The sequence below is a fragment of the Heterocephalus glaber genome, unplaced genomic scaffold, assembly GCF_053883595.1.
Source record: "Heterocephalus glaber isolate CG9 unplaced genomic scaffold, H.glaber_assembly_v1.0 deba00000546, whole genome shotgun sequence".
NCBI classification, from domain to species: domain Eukaryota; kingdom Metazoa; phylum Chordata; class Mammalia; order Rodentia; family Bathyergidae; genus Heterocephalus; species Heterocephalus glaber.
The window spans coordinates 4,965,827-4,987,502 of record NW_028258147.1 but is presented as its reverse complement, the minus strand read 5'-3'; the positions used below and the strand labels follow the sequence as shown (position 1 = coordinate 4,987,502).

Genomic DNA, 21,676 nt, shown 5'->3' with positions numbered 1-21,676 from the left:
CTTCTGCACAGCAAAGGAAACAACCAACACAATAAAGAGACAAGCTACAGAAGAGGGAAAAAAATTTTGCCAGCTATTCCTTGGACAGAGGACTAACATCTAGAATATATAAAAAACCAAAAAATTCGAACCCCCTCTCCAAACTAAAAGACCCAATCAAAAAATGGGCAGCTGAAATGAATAGACACTTAAAAGAAGTATAAACTAGGCATGGTGGTACACACCGGTAATCCCAGCACTCAGGAGGCTGAGGCAGGAGGATTATTGGAGTTCAAGGCCAGCTTTGGCTACAAAGTGAGTTCAAGACCAGCCTGGACTATATATAGTGAGGCACTGTCTCAAAAGTACCAAAAAAACAAAAAACAAAACAAAAACGAACAACTCTAAATGGCCAATAAACACATGAAAAAATGTTCAACATCACTGACCACTAGGGAAATGCAAGTCAAAACTATATTGAGATACCATCTTATACCAGAAAGAATGTCCATCAAAAAATCAAGTAATAACAAATGCTGGCAAGAATCTGGGGAAAAAGGAACTCTTCTACATTGTTGGTGGGAATATAAATTAGAACAACCACTATGGAAATTAATGTGGAGATTCTTCAAAACTAAAAATAGAAATTCCATTTGACCCACCTATCTTCTTTCTAGATATCTTCCCAAAAGAGTTAAAAGTCCTCATACTACAGGGATAAATGCATACCCATGTTTATAGCAGCACAATTTCTAATAGCTGCATCCTGGAAACAAGTATATATGGCCATCAGTAGGTGAATGGATAAAGAAAGTGTTATGTGTAAACACAATGGAGCACTATTCTGCCATAAACAAAGATAAACTTGAAGCATTCAGAATGGATGTAACTTGAGAACATAATGTTAAGTGAAATAAGTCAGGCACACAGGCTTAAATATTGTGTGATTTTTCTTATGTGATAAACTAAAAACTATGTACAAAATATAAGATAGATAAATAGAAAGTAAGGCGAAGTTCAAATAATTCTCCAAATTCCATTGTTCAAAAATATTTTCTAGTTTTATTCATACTGCTGGTTTCTTTTGTTCATTGAAAAGATAGTTTTGTCCTTTTGTTTCTTATTTATAAGAGAGAGTCTTTTATCTATGACTTGTACTCTGGGTAACATTTTGGCCATTCCTCTAAGATCATGATACACAGGCCCTTGTGACACCAGCACACAGCTGGCTGCGGGTGGAGTGAGCCAAGCAGGTTGGGACCCAGGGTCCATGGCCAGGCACTGGCTTGCGCCGGCTTGCTTGGGTGTTGATATTCCACTGCATCCCCCTGTGGTGGTGCAACCGTCTTGTGGAGAGCCTGGACAGGTGCCACTGCTCACTGGTGTGCGTGCCCAAGGAGGTGTACCATTACTCTCAGCCTGGAGGAGCTGCTGCTGGACGCCAACCAACTCCATGAGCTGCCCAAGCAGTTTTTCCAGCTGGTCAAATTACAAAAGCTTGGACTTAGTGATAATGAGATTCAGCAGCTTCCTCTAGAAATTGCAAACTTCATGCAGCTGGTGGAACTAGACATGTCTTAAAATGATATCCCAGAGATTCCAGAGAACATCTTGTTCTGTAAAGCACTGCAGATAGCTGACTTCAGCGGGAACCCACTGACTAGGTTGCCAGAAAGCTTTCCTGAATTACAGAATTTAACATATCTCTCTGTAAATGACATCTCACTGCAGTCTGGCTGAAAATATTGGCAATCTTTATAACCTGGCTTCACTGGAACTAAGAGAGAACCTTCTTACATATCTTCCTGACTCTTTTACCCAGCTATGGAGACTAGAAGACTTGATTTAGAAAATAATGATATATGTAATTTACCAGAATCAATCGGAGCTCTCATACATTTATCTCTGGTTGGATGGAAATCAGTTATCAGAATTACCTCAGGAAATAGGAAATCTGAACAACCTGCTGTTCTTAGATGTCTCTGAAAATAGCTTGAAAGACTTCCTGAAGAAATAAGTGGCCTGACTTCATTAACAGATTTAGTAATCTCCCAAAACTTACTGGAAACAATTCCAGATGGCATCAGAAAACTAAAGAAGCTATCGATTTTGAGGGTGGATCAGGGTGGACTCACAGTTACCTGACATTGGGAATTGTGACAGCCTCATAGAGCTAATTTTCACAGAGAGTCAGCTCCTGACATTACCTAAGAGCATTGGAAAACTTAAGTTGAGCAACTTGAATGCACACAGAAATTATAGTGTCTTTACCAAAAGAGATTGGCAAGTGCTGCAGCCTCACTGTGTTCTGCATGCAGGACAACAGACTCAGATACCTGCCAAGGTGTCACAGGTGACAGAACTTCACGTCCTAGATGTAACAGGGAACAGGTTACTGCATCTGTCATTATCACTGACCGCCTTGAAGCTGAAGGCTTTGTGGTTGTCTGACAAGCAGTTCCAGCCTCTGCTCAACTTTCAGACGGATACAGACTACACCACAGGAGAGAAGATCTTGTGTCTTACTTCCTCAGCTACCTTCAGAACCTGTCAAGAGAACTACTACATTGTGGTGCCCTGGAGAGTCTGGTAAATGACATCTCTGATGACCCCTGGAGTGAGTGTGCAGTACACAGAGTTAGTTCCATCTGATTTTTGGATGATGAAAAAGATGATGATGAAACGAGAGCACGTCTCAGATGAGCCACTCTGCACCAAGAGGAGCTGAAGAACATGAAAAAGACAGTGGAGAATTTACAGAATGATATGAATGCTGCTAAAGGACTAGATTCAAACAAAAATGAGGTCAATCATGCCATTGACTTCTGTGTAGAACGTCACCACCAGGTCTTAACCTCCTGTGTCTTCCGCTGCTGTCCAGACATTCCTGTCTGCTTCCTGGGTTGAGACGCTGCTCTCTGCCCCAGCAAGTGCCTTTTCCCTCATCCAGTCACTGTTTCAGTGGTCTTCTGGCTTATTTTTTTAAATTTTGATTGTTGGTAATAAGTAGATTACAGTACTGTAAACATCTGATCTTCATTTTTGTCTTATGTTAGGGCGAGAGAGAACAGGAAGGAGACTGTTTATCCTCTTTCCTTCCATACAAGGCTGGGACATTTTGAACCCAAGTTCTCTTGAACTTAGGATGAGAGGTAGTTTAGTGTACAGGGAAAAATTGATAATTTAAAAATCTTTTTTGGCAGCTCAGATGATGTAAATTTAAAAAGTTTGTATATGTATTTCTTATGTTATTTTATCTTGAAGATGGTACATATTTTAGGATTTGTGCAGGAAAACAAACCAGTCCTGAAGTATTTGTTTCTAATTGTACCATCCACTCGCACCTTACTGTGTCCTGTGTCATGTCAAACCAGTTGTGAACAGTGGCATCGTTGAGCAGTGAGATGAGAATGGGAATGTGGTACTTCTTAAGCAGTGTTGGATTTTAATTAGCAATCTACGTGGTGGATTTGTTTTTAACCAAAAAGACGAATTACCAACGATGTGTAAATTAGATTGGTTGAGTTTTTTGAATGATGAACCAAAGGATTAGACTACTAATAATTTCTTATACTTTACCTTTTTATGAATAAGGTTTTTTTTGTTTTTTGGTACCAGGGATCAAACTCAGGTCCTTGCGCCTGCGCAACAGGTGGCAAAACCACTGAGCTAAATCCCCGGCCCGATAAGTTTTTTTTTAAAAATGAGAGCAGTGTTAGACCGTATCCATTCCAAAGGCATTTGCCATTTGTACAATAAAATAGAGCAGAAAAGCACAAAAAGAGAAAACTGGTTCAGAAATTCAATGGATAAATTACGTACTGCAAGACAAAGTGATTTTTACTGAAGACAGCTTAAAAAGTTTTATATACAGATATAAGACCACAATATAGTAAAATAACTTACTATACTACTATAATAGAAATGTTGCTATCTTTATAAGTGTAACTTAATTTGTAAATAGAGTTTGAATCAAAAATAACAAAATACTGCTTCAAGAGTTAATTTTAAATCTGCTAATTTAAGGGCTATGAGGATATGTTTTAGTATGTTTCTGTTGCTTTTTGTATGCTATAATAATTGAGAAATGAAAAGTGCCAGTCACTGTGGTTTCTGGGAGAATCATGTGGTTTTTTTTTTTTTTTTAAGGGAGGGGATTTTTCTCCATGAAAGAAACCTAGTGCCAACATTGAAAAAATAAAAAAGATCATGATACACAGTATATTAACTATTGTTATTCTTATTTTATGAAAAATTTTTTAAAAATCTCATAGAAGAGGGTTTTTTTAAAATTTACTTAATTAATATCTGCTTCTATTACATTAAAAATATTTTAAGTTTATAGGCTCAGTGGTGCCATGCCTGCCTAGCAAGTGCAAGGGTCCTGAGTTCCATCCCTGATACCAAAAAAAAAAAGTATAGGCTTAACATCTAAGAAGTTACTCTCGGGCCAGAGATTTAGCTCAGTGGTTCTGCCTCCTGCCTTGCAAGCACAAGAACCTGAGTTCCATCCCTGGTACCAAAAAAAAGGAGTTACTCTCTTAGTAATAGGGTGACTGGTTTGCCCAATTTATGCATATTTCTGTGGCCTAATTACTAAGAGTACCTCATTCACTCTCAAAAGTGTCTTGTTTTGACACTTTACACAGTTATCCTACATAGTAGTTGCTTTTCTTGTGATTACTATACCCAGTAGAGTGACTCTGATTAAGGCTTTTTGGTTTAAAATGCCTAATTTGGGTAATAGGGTTAGAAATTAAATCAGCTTGTTTTACCATTTTAGCTGTAAAATAGGACATTTTATTATTAGCTGTTTTGCAAAATGAATAAAAGCACCTATCTCATAGGCATCATTTCTAGATGCTGTGTTGATACAGTCTTCTTCTAAAACAAAACTAACAAAAATCTTTTTTATTAAAATTGTTCATATTTAAGAAGAAAACCTTTTTTTTTCTTTTAAAAGCACCAAAGTAAAAACTACATGTGGGGCCGGGGATTTAGCTCAGTGGTTCCGCTGCCTGCCTTGGAAGCGCAAGGTCCCGAGTTCGAACTCTGGTACCAAAAAAGACATATGAAGTACTTTAACTTTAGGGACTCTACTCCCATCCTTCCTGCTAGACAGAGGGCTAGTGGGGGTGGGGGTGGAGTGGGTGGGTGGGGGAGTAGGGGTATTCCTCACCATAGCCACCAAAATAAAATGGCTGATCCTGCTGCCTATTCCCCATTACAATGGCCAGGTCCAAACCCCAGTACTTCTTACTGTGTTGGCTACTATATGCACACAGACTTCATTTAACTTTTTATTTCTTTACCCTTAATGTACAGTGAGTTAAATGTCTTCTATGTTTGGCCTTGGCCATGACAAAAACTAAATTTAAAATAATGTACTGAACACAAGTAAATTAAAAAAGTGATCACGATCACCTTTCTTAGAGAAAAAGGTACTGACTGACTACATCCATTAAATGATAATAGGATGGAGTGACAGAGCAGAGATAAAGAAACAGATTTTAGGGAATAAATTTTGTTTTTAAAAAGCTTTGTAAGATCGACGATAGGAATCTCCTCAAAAGTAGAGAGATAGAGGTAAATTTGAGAAAAGAAGGGCCTTAAAAAAATTAATCCAGGAAATTCACTACTGAACTAATAAGAGGTTCTCCAACAACAGAGAACAAAGAACACAGAGGAGACAAGACTATAAAGTGAATACTAGAAAAATTCCTCAGTTTGTAAAGTATTGACCTCCAGATTATAAATGGTCCCCTACAAAAATCAGTAGATTAAATTAAAAAAAATAAAAACCCACAATCCTCCTACCCTGAAGGCATATTATTGTGTGTTCTACAGTTTCACATATTCAGTATGAAGGGAAGCTCCTAAAAGCTTATAGAGTAAATAAAACAAGATGCTGTTCAAAGGAACAGGACTTAGATGTCTAAATTCTCAGCAATATTAGAAGGTGTAATAAGGAAATGGTCTTTTAAATTCTGAGAAAAAGTTACTATCAACCTGGAATTCTCTTCCTGGCCAAATAATGAAAGAGGGAAGATATGGAACATTAATCAGTGAAATATGTTTGGTTGCTTGTGATAGAAAACTCATTAAATAATAGGTCAAACAATTATGGAAATAATTTCTCTCACAGAAGAAATTCAGAGTAGACCATCTGAAACTGATACAGTGATTCAACAATGGCACCAAGGTCCCTGGTTAGTTCTTCCCTCCCACCCCTCTTTCTTTCATACTGTCTTTAGCATGAGGTTATAGGCTGATTGTGGCAACTTGTCTGAAGCACTTCAGACATCATTCCTTTGTTCTGGTAGGGGGGAAAAAGAAAAAGTAGAATTTGCCCATAAAGCTTTCAGGGGGATTTTGTATAGATTTCATTGATCAGAACTATGAAACTTGGCTTTAGTAGAATCTGGGAAACCAAATATTTAACTTTTTCAGCCTTCATGTTGTGCACAAAAGGGGTTTAGAAATGGTTGTTGATTGTGCAGTTACCAGTGTCTGCTACAAAAGATTATAAAAATGGTATGCCTGTTATACACTCTTTCTTAGCAAGTTTCTATACCATGTGAAATAATAAAAAGAAGTAAAAATAGCAAAAAGGGAAACATTTCCCTAGAATCTAGGGAAAAGATCCAAAACAAGAAAGCAATAAAGGATCAATCCAAGATGAAATAACAGCCAACCTGATGAGCATCCAGTTCAAATTGGAGCAGGAAGACATAGAAATATAGCCCTTTATTCCTCACCAAAAATGAAAATTTCAATAAAACATTCAAATGCTCAGTGGTTCTGCCACCTGCCTCGCAAGTGCAAGGACCCGAGTTCAATCCTCAGTACCAAAAAAAAAAAATTCAAAAGATATGTTTGAGCATTTGGAATAAAAGCTATTAGGTAAATAGTATCTGATACAAAAGATTAAGGATGGGGACATAATGGAAAAAGCAAAAAAAAAAATTATAAGAAAGGAAGCATCATGACAGTAAATATCTTGGCTCCAAAAGTGAGCAGTATTTGTCAAACCATAATAATGCCCCCCCCACCAAAATAAAATAAACCAAAAATTGAGATAAAGTTTAGGATAGTATAAGTACAGTACATACTTTTATCTACTAAAGTGGGAATTTATTAGATGATGTCTAAAATAGATATTTAAGGATATGATTTAGAAATATGGATCTAATGGTTGATAGTATTACCCCTCCATCTAAAGTTGTCTCACTGTTTACTCATTTATTTTCTGTTACCATAGGATAGAGTGGAGGTACAATGTATGATTTAACCTTTGACATATTAAAAAAAAGTTATTCTGACTTTTTGTTAAAATAAGTAGAAGGAACTAGGTAAGATCTCTCCTACAATCCTAATGTAGCTCTTCTTGAAAAATATAATGAACATGATAATTGATAGGATAAATGTATTGAAATGTAAAATATGCTAACTGTGTTAAACTAAGGAAACAGTTCTGGAACAAGAAGTTCATAGATGTCTCTCAGGGTGTTTATAGTCTAGCTAGTAGATAACGTTCTGTTGGGTAATAATAGCTACTCTTTATTTAGACCCTATTGAATGCCAGAAAATGTAAATTGGTGGTGTTATTCTCATTTACAAGTTGAGAGAAATTGAGTCAGTGAGGTTAAGTAATATATTCAGCATTACACAATTAGATAATGATAAAACTAAAGTTTAGAAGTTTGCATGTAGCACAAAGTTTTCTTTCCACCATACTGAAGAGAAAAAAGTGGCAAAGAATAGTAGTGGCAGATAACTAGCTTTAAAAATTCACTGTAGGGTCAGGGATTTAGCTCAGTGGCACCGCACCTGCCTTACAAGCGCAAGGTCCTAAATTTGATCCCCAGTACAAAAAAAAAAAATTTCACTGTAACAAGTATACTTTAATAACTTCTTAAAAAAATGAGTTAAGTCATTTGTGGAATTGATTATTATAAGTCTTCAGGCTACCAAAGTGCAGGAACTGTTCTTTTTGGTTCAGTTTTTGTTGTGAGTATTCAAGTAATAATTGCTCATTATGGGGGAGGAGTATCAAATCATTCAGAGAATCTACAGTATTAACATTTTGTGTATTTCCTTCTAGTCGTAAAATTTGGTGGAACTTTTATTTTTAGCTATTTTAAAATTTACATTAAATTGTAATATTTTCATCATTATGGTTTTATTGAACCAGAGGTATTAGTAGAAAAGACAAGTGGGTTCATTTCCTCATTACTGCTATATGCCAGAATATGCCAATTACTGATATTTTTGCTGTGCAGTGTTCAAATTTTAATTGGTTTTTTTTTTTTTGGTACTGGGGATGGAACTCGGGACCTTGCGCTTGCGAGGCAGGCGGTGGAACCACTGAGCTAAATCCCGGGCCCTTTAATTGGTTTTTGATGAATTATTCTACAGTAAAAACAGGTTCATTTATATTTGATAATTGTCTGCTAGCATCTATGCTTGCCTCTCTTATTCCCTCCTTCCCCTCAAACTTCATTGTCTCCTATGTACCAAATATTATTTCAAGCACTTGGATTTCAGCTGTGGACCTGAGGGGTAAGATGTGACCATTTAGAGGGTGGGCGTACATTCTAGTGGGCAGAACCTGGCAATTGTATTCTACATATTGAGAAGAAAATAAATTGGATGCTGCCAATGGAGATACCAATTAGAGTAGGTTGGGAAACTGCAAATTATCTTTAAGATTTAAGATGAGAAGTGGAGAATTATCATATGAAGGACTGATAGAAGAGCATGTGAAATGTTCTCAATGCCAGAAAAAACTTGGTATGTTCCAGAAACAGACGGGACTGGTGCAAAGAGAGGAAAAGGAAAGTTGGAGTGAAATGAGATTAGAGAGGAATAGATGTCTAGTTATTAAGGGAAGTTTTGTTTTGTTTTTTTCTAAAGAAAATTTTTGAAAAGCTCAGTGTGTCTTGATCTAATTTGTTTTGAAAATATCATTCTTTTGTCTAGATGTATACTTTCCAAGTGGTTAATTTTGACAATATTCCTGTGAGTTGCATTGTTTAATGGCTATATGTACAGTGAGTATTGTTTTGAGAATTTTTGTTTTGGAGCAGAGTTGAACATTTGGCTAGAACTACTACTAGACTGAGATAGGAAGATCACAATTTGAGTACTGCCTAGGCAACTTAATGAGACCCTGTCTCATAATTTTAAAATTTTTAAAAAGGGCTAGAGTGTAGCTCACTGCAAAGGCCCTGGGTTCAATCTCTAGTATGCATATACACCTACACCCACACACATGCTCACCCACCCACCCTACTGGGTAACTGTTAAAGTTACCCTTGAAATTGAGGGACCTCAGTGGCTCTGTTGATGCATTAGAGTGAATTGGACATTGTTTTCTTTTCACTTTGCCGTTTTCTTTTTTTCCCATCTTTATCCTACTCCTTCCCTCTCTTCCTTTTCTCTTCCTTTCTGCTCCCTTCCCTATTCCCTTTCATCTCTTTTCTTTCCCTTAAAGGATTCTAACAGTGTGGTTGGGTCTGAGAAGCACTATTCTGACTCTATAGGACCTATTTCAGTCTTCAGTCAAGTAATCTTGGCTAGGTTACCTAATATCTCAGCCTTTGTTTCTGCATTTGTAAATGACCAAAATTAAATTTTAAGGAAAATAGTTTGCCTGCTTCTGGCTTCTCTCAGAGTACAGATGGATTCTGTGGATTCTGGTTTGGTCTGATGTTATTGTTGGGTGCCTCAATTTTCTCAAGAGGATGTTAGCTCTTTTTTTTGAGACTGTCCTTGAATTTACTGTGTAGCCCACGTGGGTCTTGAACTCGTGGCAGTCCCCCTGCCTCAGCCTCCCAAGAGCTGGGATCACAGGCATGTGCAACCAAGCCTGACTATGTTAACTCTTCATAGCAAATATTGCAGTTTTTTGAATTTTTGTGTGAAATTCATATATGTTACCTAGAAAAATTTAAGGAACAAGAATTTGAAGAGAAAAAAATGTTAGTATGTTCCATTGTTATGAGGATTCCAAAAATGGAACACTAAGCATTTAAGGGTTAATACTAACCTCAAGTAGTATTGATCTATGGAGTAACCTTCAAATCATATCAGTTTTTTTGTTTGTTTGTTTTCAATAACTCTCTTCTGTGTTGGACATTCCAAGCCTACCTGGATGCTTCTTTTTCTTTTTTTTTTTTTAAGTTTATTGGTACATTTTAGGTATACAGTATAGTTACATTCATCATTAGGAACTGTGTGTTTACATGATGTATCTTGGTTCTTATTTTTTCCCCATTCCCGTGCTCTCCCTTCAACCTCTCCACCTCTCCCTATTTACAAAGACTTTGTTTCCATTTTTTCCTTTTCTCATATTTTTTCCTTTCCCTTCTTTCCTTTCTCCTAACCTTCTCACTTCCCCTTCCCTTTCAAATCATATCAGTTTTGCTCCATCTTTTCTCATTTGAATTATTGCTTCACTGTGTATTAGTCTGGGCTGTCATCATCTGTTTGGCCTCAGTCTCTAGTCTTTTCTCCATATGTACTCTATCACTTCCCCAACTCATTCTCCACACTGCAAGCAAAATATAAGTATTCTGTATTACCAGTTATGAACAAAACCATGTGCTTTCACATTTATTCAACAGGTAGTTTTTGGTCACCTACTAAATGCCAGATAATAAGCACGAGGAATACAGTTGTGAATAAGGCCTGGCTCTATCTTCCTGGAGCTTTTAGTTTTGCATGGAAAGGAAGAAGTAGTAAATTGACTTTACTTTTTGATTAATGCTAAAAGAAACTATCTTTAAAAAATATATAAATCTTGTGGTTTTTCTTTACTTCAGATCCCTTCTGCTTGCCTTTAAATCTAAACTCAGCCTACTTAGTTTCCTTTGTGATAGGCCCTAGCTTTACATCCTCTTGCCACCAACTCTTTGTTTCATGGTCACTGAATATTTAATCTTTATAGATAGCATTGTTTTGTTGATTTGGGGCTTTCCCCTTGCTATTCTCCCCTTCCCTTCCACCTCCAAAATCTAGCTAACTTGTGTTTACCTCTCACATCTTACTTAGCTTGTAGTCATTGTCTCCTTAAATTCTTTTCTAACTCCTCAAACTCAGGTTAAAAATTAAAGCATATGGTTTTATAAACTTGACTTTGCTATAATTTTGACTCTACTTTTCAAGACTCTGGGAGGGGCTGGTGATAGAGCTCAGTTGTAATTTGCCTTGTATGCATGAAGGTTCAATCCCCACTACTTCTCAAAACAAAAAACCCTCTGGGGAAATATATATATATGCATACTTTACTCAGGATTTTTAAAAGAGCATCCAGTCTTTTCTGTACTCTAGATCTTCTAAAAATTTTACTGGATTATGTTAGACTATTAAAAAAAAAGTCACATCAGAACCATGGTATATTGTATTGTTCTCCCACAGACTTACTTTTACTTCACATTTAAAATTATACCTAAATTTCAGTTTATCTTACTGAATTACCACTTAAATTTATATTTTTATTGTTTGAGAGAGGGTCTTGCTATGTGGTTCAGACTAGCCCTGAACTCATGACAATTTTCCATTCTCAACCTCTGCAGTGCTGGGATTATAGGTGTGTGCCACCACGCCCGGTTTACCACTTATTTTGTAAGGCATGAAAAATTCTTTGAAGAATGAAGCAGGATACTATTTAAATTCCCACATTACTAAATATTCATAGAAAGCAACAATTTTACCCATTATGTAGATACTCTCTAGCTTATTTAACCATTCTGTGTTTATTAACTGTTCTTCTAAAGCTTTTACTATAGTTAATTACTATAATTTGAGATGGACTTACCATGCAATTACTGTGTTTATGATTCACTAATGTGGGTTATTTGATTAAAAGTATATTCACAATGTGAGTTTCAAGTAGTATTGTTGGAAGTCATAGAACAAATTTATTTGAACTGTTGAGATTACCAATTAGAGATATCTCTAATAGTAAAATTGCTGTAGCTTATTATAATCTTGGGTCAGATACTGTAAAATCTTAAATCATCACTCTTTATAATTATGTAAATATATTAGATTTAACATCTTCAGATCTGAAGAAACTTCTACTCTTTCATTTTTTAACTAGAGTACAATTTTATGCTATCCTTGGAAGGAAATTATAATTTAAATCAGTAGACGGCAGCTGCTTAGAAGGGAATTATTAGCATTGTGTCTAACACATAATTATATCAAAATTGAGCGTACCTAAAATTTGGGTTTATTTCTGAATAACTTTTGCTGCTAAGACTGAATACAAAGGATTTAGCATACTCTCCATATGTCAGCTCTGTATTTAACATTAATTGAAAATTATGTTTAGAAGATCTGTCACACTACCAGAGCTTTATGCTTTGCTGTAGAGGCTCAGTCTCTTAAATTAGGAGCACCTTTTCATGTCTCTTCATTTGAGGTAAGAAATATATATGGAACGTTCACCGTTTGCCTGATGATAAGTCAAGCATTGGTGATACACAAATCTTAAAAGCTGATCCCTCTTCTATAGTAGTTATATATTTGTTTTGTTCCTTAAGTTCTGTAAACACTTTCCCACACCTACCATGTTTATTCCAATCTGTTCTAATCACTGTAGCAGATTGGTGTAATTGAAAGAATAGGAAACTGACAATGTGAAGCCTTGGTTTTTGTTCTTCTGGGTCCAGCACTAATCCCTCTGCAACTTTGACAAAATTATATAACTTCTCAGGACTTCATTATTCATCTGAGAATGAGATTGGACAAGTTGATTATAAGGCTTCATCTAGCTCCAAAACTTTGATAATTAAATTTCATTCCTCTTTGCTATCAGTCTATGAAACTAAGATGAAAGCTGTTTGAGTTACATTTACAAGATCTGATTTATCTATAAATATAGTATTTTCATGAAAACTTTATTTTAATTTTGGTCCAAAGAATATGCCTATCATGCTTATTGACTTTTTTCAAAATCAGTATAATAATACATTTCTTATGGTTTTGTTCCTTTTAGAATTTCACCAGTTAACTGAGTAAGACCAAGTCAGCAGTATAGAGGTGACTCTAAAATGAGTGATTTGGTATTATTAGTATATTACTGAGGAAGGAATAGTAGTACTTATTTTCAATGGAACTAGGCTTCAGTGGTTATTGTTTAGTATCTTTTATATTTGATGTGCCATTATTTCTGATCAAAACAGATTATCATCTTTTTTCTCTCAAAATTATTAGTAATAATGATTTCCCCTTTCTATCCCATTAGGGTAGAAATTTTGCTAGTTACAAGCTTATGAGAGTATTTCCTATTTTTAATATAAAATTGATAGTAACTATGAATGAATTAAAATTCATCTATAAAAATATGTAAGAACACTAAAGATAATTTTTGAAAAGAGAATGAGGTACCATCAGATACCGATAAAACTGTATCTTAGTATGAATTAATGGAATAGAATAGATAGTATAAAAATATCCCCAAACATACTATATGGTAAAATGGCATTTCCAGTCAGAGGTGAAAAATAGATTATACAAAAATATCATCAATACATCACTTAAGATTTAGCATTTAGCATTTTTAGATTTAGCATTTTTAAAAGAAAGTCTAGATCCCTTTTATATATCAAAGAAAATATATATTTTATATATCACAGAAAATTCATGTGCACTTAAGTTTTATACTTAAGTAAAATTATAATACTAATTGTTTTTAATAATCTAGGATTGGGAAAAAAAATCTTTCCAAACATGCCACTAAACTCGGAAGTCATATAAAGATTGAGTTTTTGCAAATCAATAAAACTATATATGAGTATCAAATAATAAATGACCAACTACCAACTAGACAGTATCCTACGGACAAATTTTATTCCACTTTGCTATCAGTCTCTTATAAGTCAACAAAAAACGGATAATCCTTGAGTAAAACATTGCTAAATGACATGAATAAATATCTCAAAGAAAGTACCAATTAGGGTAGTCAGTAAAATTTACTCATGTAAAGATGCTCAGTTTTACCACTCTTGGCAGCACTCTGGGAGGCTGATGCAGAAAGATTATAAATTTGAGCCTAGTCAGTTCAACAACTTATATCCTGTTTCAAAATAAAAATATATTCAAAAAGGGGAGCTAGAGATGTAACAGTTCAGTGGAAAGGCCTGGGTTCAGTCCCCAGTACCACCAAAAAAAAAAAAAAGATGCTCAGCTTTGTTCATAATTTTTTAAATGGAAGTTAAAAGAACACTCCCTGGTATTATCATGACGAAGCAGATAACCTCTTGTACTCTGGATCCAATGTAAATTGGTGTAGCCTTTTCTTTTCAAAAGGTTCTTTACCGCTATTAAAATATATATCCCCGAATAAGCATTTTTCCAGAAATTTATCCTACTCCCAAACTTGTATAGATGCCTTAAAAATAAAATGTACAGATATTTATTGCAGTATTATTTGCAAGAGGAAAAAATATGGAAAGAACTTTAATTGCCCACTAGCTTATTTGGTTATTTGATTTTCCAACAATTAAATAAATTGTGGTTAGTCCATTTAATGAGATTCTTTGTAGATTAATACAACTGAGATAGAGCAATAATATACTATTTTTTTAAAAGTCAAAAGCTAGTTGTAGGGCCGGGGATTTAGCTCAGTGGCACTGTGCCTGCCTTGCAGGGGCAAGGTCCTGAATTCGATTCCCGGTACAAAAAAAAAAAGGTAGTTGTAATTTACAAAAAATAATGAGTGGCAGAAACCCAACTTTAGGTAAAATAATAGAAGTTTTAAATTGGAGTTATTGCTAGACCTTATAGGGTCCTCTCCAATATTTAAAATATCTAAAATTTAGAAGATAGGATTGTGACAGTGCCTGTTATTTGTCTGTTAATAACCATTGGCCAAACCATAAAGTTGTGTATTGGCAGGTTGCCCAGCCCCAGGATATAGATCATGGTTAGTTAAAACCAGTCATTATTATCCTCTAGCAAATTATTTCACTTTACTCTTGTCCCATATGACACAGTTCTTTCTAGTGAGGCATAGGAAAGTCTGCTAGAGGAGGTTTCAGAAAAATGTCCTCTAATGAAAATAGATGATAGAAGAATCCTTTCCATCTCTGCGTTTGGTGCTCCATTAAAGAATATGATGCTTAGAGCTGGCCAAAGATATCAACTTTCAAAAACAAAGAGAAGGGTAAGAAAATTTCAAAGATGTTAACCTAGCATCATGATTTGGTTGAACTGCTGAGACAGTCCTGAAACTGTCTACCTGGAAAATTTTGTTTCATGAGCTAATTAATCCACTTGAGGTTTTCTGTAACTTGGACCAGAAAATATTCTAACAAATACCAAATTCATGGAGAGCTCTTTTGATTAAATTTTGTATTTTTGTAGTAGTTTCTGAAAATGTTCTTTTTCTGTGCTTTGGCTAAAGTAATTAATAACAAATATGTGCTTTGGACCATGAAGCAAAGTAGAGGTGAGATTATTTCATGAATTAATGTGATAATGTGTATTCCTCAGGCCTTAAAAGGACTTCAGAAGTATTGCTGTTATCTTGTTTTTAGTTTGCTTATTTAATTGACTGATTATTTGTTTTTGAGACAGGTTCTCATTGTATAGTCCAGGCTCTTCTTGAACTTGCTAGGTACCCCATGCAGGCCTAGAGCTCAGGATCCTCCTGCCTCTGCCTCCCAAGTGCTGGGATTAAGGGATGTGCTGCCACACCTGAATTATTTTATGTTTAAAAAGGTGCTAAAAGAAAAATTTTCAGTTAGCAATAATTGTGCCTCTGATATAACTCATTGGCTACAATACTGCCACTGCACAAAACTCAAAGAAAGAAATAAAGATGCCAAAAGAAGAAATGGTAAAGTTGAAGGATTATCATTGTAATTTCCTAGAAAAACTCTAATAATAAGATTGTCAGCAGTTGTTTGTTGTGCATTCTTACCCTGTTTTCTCAGACAGTGTCTTTTTAAAATTGTTTGTGATTAACATATTATCTCATTTACTGATCTGCTTGAGTAATTTTTCTTTAGGAGTCAATTTATAAAGACTGCTAAGATTTCTGGCATTCCATCAAGCTTTTTGACAGTTAAATTCAAAAGCTTTTAAAATCCTGTATTTTTACCCACCCCTCGTGACTTTGCTCTATAAAACTACCTTTGAGAAGTGGGTGGGCTTATTGGCAACGCATTCGGGACCCCTCCTCTCTCTCAGGATCTATTCTTATTTCCCATTCCTATTCCCAAATAAATTTTCCTACTCAAAAAAAAAAAATCATGTATGTCACAGATTGCCTGTCCCTTCCCCTCACCCCGTTACCCATTAGACAATATTAAATTGATAAGATGACCTTGTTTTCTTCTTGGAAAGAAAATTAATATGTATTAATAGGTATAGCATGTTATAAATGATAGCTTCTTTCTTTATTTTGACCTTTATAGATCTTTTTTGTTTTTGATAATGCCATTTTATTTTAATAATGCCATTCTACCAGTTTTGTTTTGATTATATAATTATTTAAGTAATATAATACACATAATTAATAAACCAAGTTCAAATGATGTAGAAAGCTATAAAATTAAAAAGTACTGTTCTTCACCAAAGTAGCAAACTAACACAGGCTGCTAATTCCTTTACCTCAAATCAATCCTGGGGGAGTAAAACTGAGAGGCAGCTGCATTCCAGGAAATCATTTCAAGTGAGTCTGAAGGCTTTTGCCCCCAAGTTACCTGGAGGTAATTCTTATCCTTTCACTGTTAAAACAACTAATAACAACCCATTCCACTGGTATCAGAATCCAGAGTAACAGTACAACACTGCAGAAACCCTATTGGCTTCAGAGTGGATGAAAAAGAGCTGAACTGACATTTGTTCTCAGTAGTTCATTTCTTCTTCTCTTCTCCCTTTAGTCTGGAGAAACTGCTGCCTACATACCTCAAAGGTTTAAAGTATGAAATCCTTGCAAAGAACATGATACCACTCAGGATAAACTGGTTCTTTGTGCCTTCACTTAACTACCCTATGGCTCTTCAACTCCACTTCCTTAAAGTTACAGGGTACTGATGTCAGTTCAAGCCTGACCTCAGCCATTCCCAGTATATCTTTTCAGAATAGCTGACTCCCTGAATAACACTGCTTCACGGATCAACATAACTAGAGACGGTGGAGGACTACAACTATTTAAAAAGAAATCAGTAAATTTATAATTTACATGATCTAAAGCAGAGCTATTAAAGTGAATACAGCAAGAATTTAAAATAAATATGATTGGCTTTTGCCCAGAATCTCCATCTTTCAATAATTCATTGAAACGATGAACACAAGGGAAAGAGAAGAGGCACTGATGTATGTTTTCTAGGACTTTTAGGAAATATAGAGTTGTTCCCTTGGCGACATACATGTGAATCTACAAGAAAAATGTTACTGTGCACTATGGAGTTATTCCCTTAGTGAAATATATGTGAATCTGTAAGAAAAATGGTTTTGTACACATCTGGAACAATATTGTTGAAAAAGGAATACCACACAAATGTTACTGTAGCAAAAGTAGAAGAGTCTGTAGTGTTGCTTAGTACTATTCAGTTGAGATTTTTATAAACAAGGGCAAGATTCCTGCCAAGAAAATTAATGTGTGTATTGAGCATATCCAGCATTTTTAAGAGCCAAAATAGCTTTCTGAAATGCATAGAGGAAAATGATTAGAAAACAGAAACCAAAGAGAAAGGTACCTGAGTTCAGCTGAAGCACAAACTTGCTCCACACAGGGAAATACACTTTGTGAGGAGCAGTAGAAAGGAGCCTGAGCTGCTGGAACCTGCTCCCTATGAATTCATGGTATGATATTTAAAAACAAAAACAAAACCCTCTAAATTATGAAAATAATCAATACACTGTACTTAAAGATACAAGGGAACATACTATAGTGGTAAGATGAAATAAGATCTTTAAATCATAAGATCAGAATCAAATAGAAATATTAGATAAATTTAGTTGAAATGAATAAAACAAATATAAACAGGATGATCAGAGTGAGTCAATCATTTGAAAGATTTGATATACACTTTCAGAAAGAAACAGGAGAAATAATAAGGTAAAGAGATAGAAAATACAAAAGAAAAACTGAGGGATATGGAGATTAGTTGTACAAATGCCAACATCTTGGAGTTCTGGGGAGAGAGAAAAATAAAAATTTAAGAAGGTAAAATAATTAAATAATTTAGGTAAATATGCCAGAATTCAAAATGATGAAAGGCTTCAGTTGGTGAAAGAACTCATGAGATACCAATTTAGACAAAGGGAAACTGCATACTTTGGGTATGTTAGAATGTAATTAAGAGGTCCAGGGATTTAGGTCAGTGGCACCATGTGTGCCTTGCAAGCACAAGGTCCTGAGTTCAATCCCCAGTACCAAAAAAATATATATATATATATATATATATATATATATATATATATGAACATTAAAGACATAGAGAAAACTCAGAAAGATTTCAGAGAAAGAGTAGATAGATGTTTATCAAACAGTTTAACAGCAATATTGAATGGGAAAAGATAGTAAAGTAAAAACTACCCAAAGAAAACAGCTTTGAACCAAATAATTTAAACCCTCTTCTCAGATGTGAATGAAATAAAATATTCTCAGGCATATTTGTCTCATAAAGTTTGCCATATAAAGACCCATATTAGAAAACCACTTGGAAGCAGGGCTCAATCAGAAATACATCTAAGAGATGTTACAAGTCTTTGATAAATCCTAATCAGAAATTATTGTTCCCTGAAGAAAAACATTAGGACCAAAATTCAAGCTAATGAAACTGTGATGGGGTAAGGAGAATGGGATGCTATATATTAGGAACGCTGTATAGGAGTCCTGGTTATCTAGGTCTTTGTACCATATTTGATGCATTGGGCTTTTTCTTGACAGTGGTTTCTTTTATCCGTATGAACCTACCTACGATCTTTCAAGATTCTTCAAAATTTCTTACCTCCTGATGATATACTGTCTCTTCTAGTACTATTTTCTTTTCACTACAGTTATCTTTTCTACTAAATTGGTAGATTGAAAGAGGGGAAATATTATAGTTTGTGTTTAGTTCACTATCTGAAACCAAAACGCCCAACATTTATACTGTATTTCATAAGCAGCTTCTGTTAGTAAAAATTCAAGTCTAAAATGCTGACTAGTGCTAGACAGAATTATATATATATGTGTATATATATGTGTGTGTGTGTATGAAATGGATATGATTTTTCTGCATTGATTTTTTTTTTTTTTTGGGTCCGGGGATCAAACTCAGGTCCTTGCGCTTGCGCAACAGGTGGCAAAACCACTGAGCTAAATCCCCAGCCCTCTTCATTGTGATTTTAATATGAATGCATAAAAGTTAGTGGAGATTTTATGCATTTGTATTAGAAGATTTCTTCCCTCTTTATGCATTATTAAAGGGAGGTAACAAATTAGATTTATAGTATTACCGCAATGGATATTTAATATTTTCTTCAAGAAATCTAGATTGCCTTTGTTGTTTTAATTTTTTTACTTTTATTAGTACATGTGTGCAGTATGTAATAATTACATTCGTTGTGGGGAGTTGGTACATGAACATAACACTTCTTAATTCTTTACATTCCCTTGTCCCCTCCCCTCCTTTCCTCCTCCCTCCATCTCTTGGTTAGATTGTCTTTGAAGATAATATGGAATCTTTATTTTTGGCTTGTTTTTATTGAAATGTCATTTGAATTATAACTGTAGAATGGATAAAAGCAGGAATTAAGTGCAATTTGTAAAACTTAGGGAAAAAGCCAACTAACATAATTACATTCAGTATAAATTTGAATTAACACTTTTCCCCAGCTTTAGGATCTTGTTAGATAATGTTTTCATTTTTATTTTTTCTACCAGCAATCTAAAATACTATATTATTAAAAGAACACTACCCAGTTTTAGTTTAATAATTAGTGTGACAGCAAAATGACTTGAAGCTTTTTTTAGTGCCCATAAAACTAATCCATCTAAATAACAGCATTCTATTAATCTAAAATTTTGTTCATAAGAAATTTGTATTTTGATTTGAATCTTTTTTTCATAAAAGCATTATATATTGCAGGGGAAATTATTGTATAATAGAAACTAAAAGTACTCTAACAACACTTTCTCTTCCCTAGCAATTTTTTGTAGTTTGGCGTATGTTTTCTTGTACTTTATTCACATGCAAATATGTTTTACATAAAAACATTTTTCCTATATTTGAAAGGAACTACAAACTTGAGTTAATAGAAATTTTGTATCTTAGAGATTTTTGCCAGTGTGTGTTCTTAGAGAAAAATGTTTTGATATCTCCAGAAATTTTGATAGAACATCTTTATTCTTGTCTTCTCCGAATTTACACTCTAGTCTTGTTCTCTGTTAATGCCAGTCCAGAGATTTTTCACACTTAAGGAATAACATCTCTTCTTCTCATTTCTTTTCTTTACTTTTTCATCTTTCTTTTCATTTTCACCTCCCCTCCCCCCACCTTCTTGAGACAAGGTCTTACTAAGTAGTCCTGGCTGGGCTTGAATACCTACTTTTCTTGTTGATTTTATCCATGTGGACTATTTATTATTTCCTTGCTGCCTGCTTCCATTCCACTCTATTGCAATCATAACAGCCTCTTGCTTGATCTCTGTGTCTCAGCAGTCACCTACTTTGCCTATCTTTACTTTTATGAAGAGCTTTCATCCTATCACTCTTCTAAGTCTTCTCAACAGATATTTCCAGCATCAAGAGACTGTAAACTACCTAGAAGGATTTTGAAATTTTAGATGGAAAACAGAGACACAAAAATTATTCTTGTGTGAAATCACGTAGTTAATTGAGAAATTTTAGACCAAAAAAAGATTTTCTACCTTTATTCCCTTTTGTTTCCAGTACTAATTAGTGTTTAAGTTGTGAAGCTGGCCTCAAAAACCTTTGAACATGCAAATCTGATTTCTGTATTGCAAGTAAGTTAACTCCAAAGTGATGTTTTTAATTTGTAAATTATTTATATCTTACAAATAGGATAATGTTAGAGAACTATTTTTAAAACTTTGATATTGTACCTTTAAAAAGAACACTCAATAAACAACCATTTCTTCCACACCCTAAAGAATTTTTTAAATGTGTAAGGATTAAAGATTAATTAACGAGATAATTTGAGGTAGTGAAGCCAGTATGAATGTGGTGGTAAAGAATACATTGCACATGTCTGAGCTCTCTGTAATTTCATTCTGGTAGTTGATGTTGATTTATTCTTTGAAGAAATAGTTGAATAATTATTTTATGCCAGACACTATTCTAGGCACCGAGATGAAAATAGTAAATAAAACAACCTCTGCTTTTGTGGAGCTTACTTTCTCTTTTAAAAAATATATTTTATTAGTGTCTCAATTTTACAAAATACTGAGTTTCAATGTGGTATTTTCATACATGCATAAAACATATTTTGATCATACCTATTCCCCCTATTACCCTCCCTTAGTACATCCCACCAATTTTTTTTCCTTTCTATAACTTATAATAGTTGGAGTTTAGAAGACAGTGAACAGTTGGCTGTTTAATAAAACAAGTTATGTTTTGAATTGTAGACACGTAGAACAGGATAAAGGTGTATAATCTTTTAAAGAGTTAGTACTAATCTGCTATCTAATGTTAAGATTGTTATCTTATTTTTCCTTCAATTTATAG

At 34.6% G+C, this 21,676-nt stretch overlaps 1 protein-coding gene and 2 pseudogenes across 5 annotated transcripts in view; 2 read left to right on the top strand and 1 right to left on the bottom strand.

The window, feature by feature from the left end:
• Mkln1 (muskelin 1) overlaps positions 1-21,676 on the top strand; it is a 175,005-nt gene that overhangs the window by 118,417 nt on the left and 34,912 nt on the right. The window lies entirely within an intron of this gene.
• Positions 762-21,668, top strand: LOC147829600 (uncharacterized; annotated as a pseudogene). The gene is made up of 2 exons (XR_015448604.1): positions 762-771; positions 1,225-21,668. The product of XR_015448604.1 is annotated as an uncharacterized LOC147829600 (transcript).
• On the bottom strand, positions 15,675-15,794 carry LOC147829601 (U4 spliceosomal RNA; annotated as a pseudogene).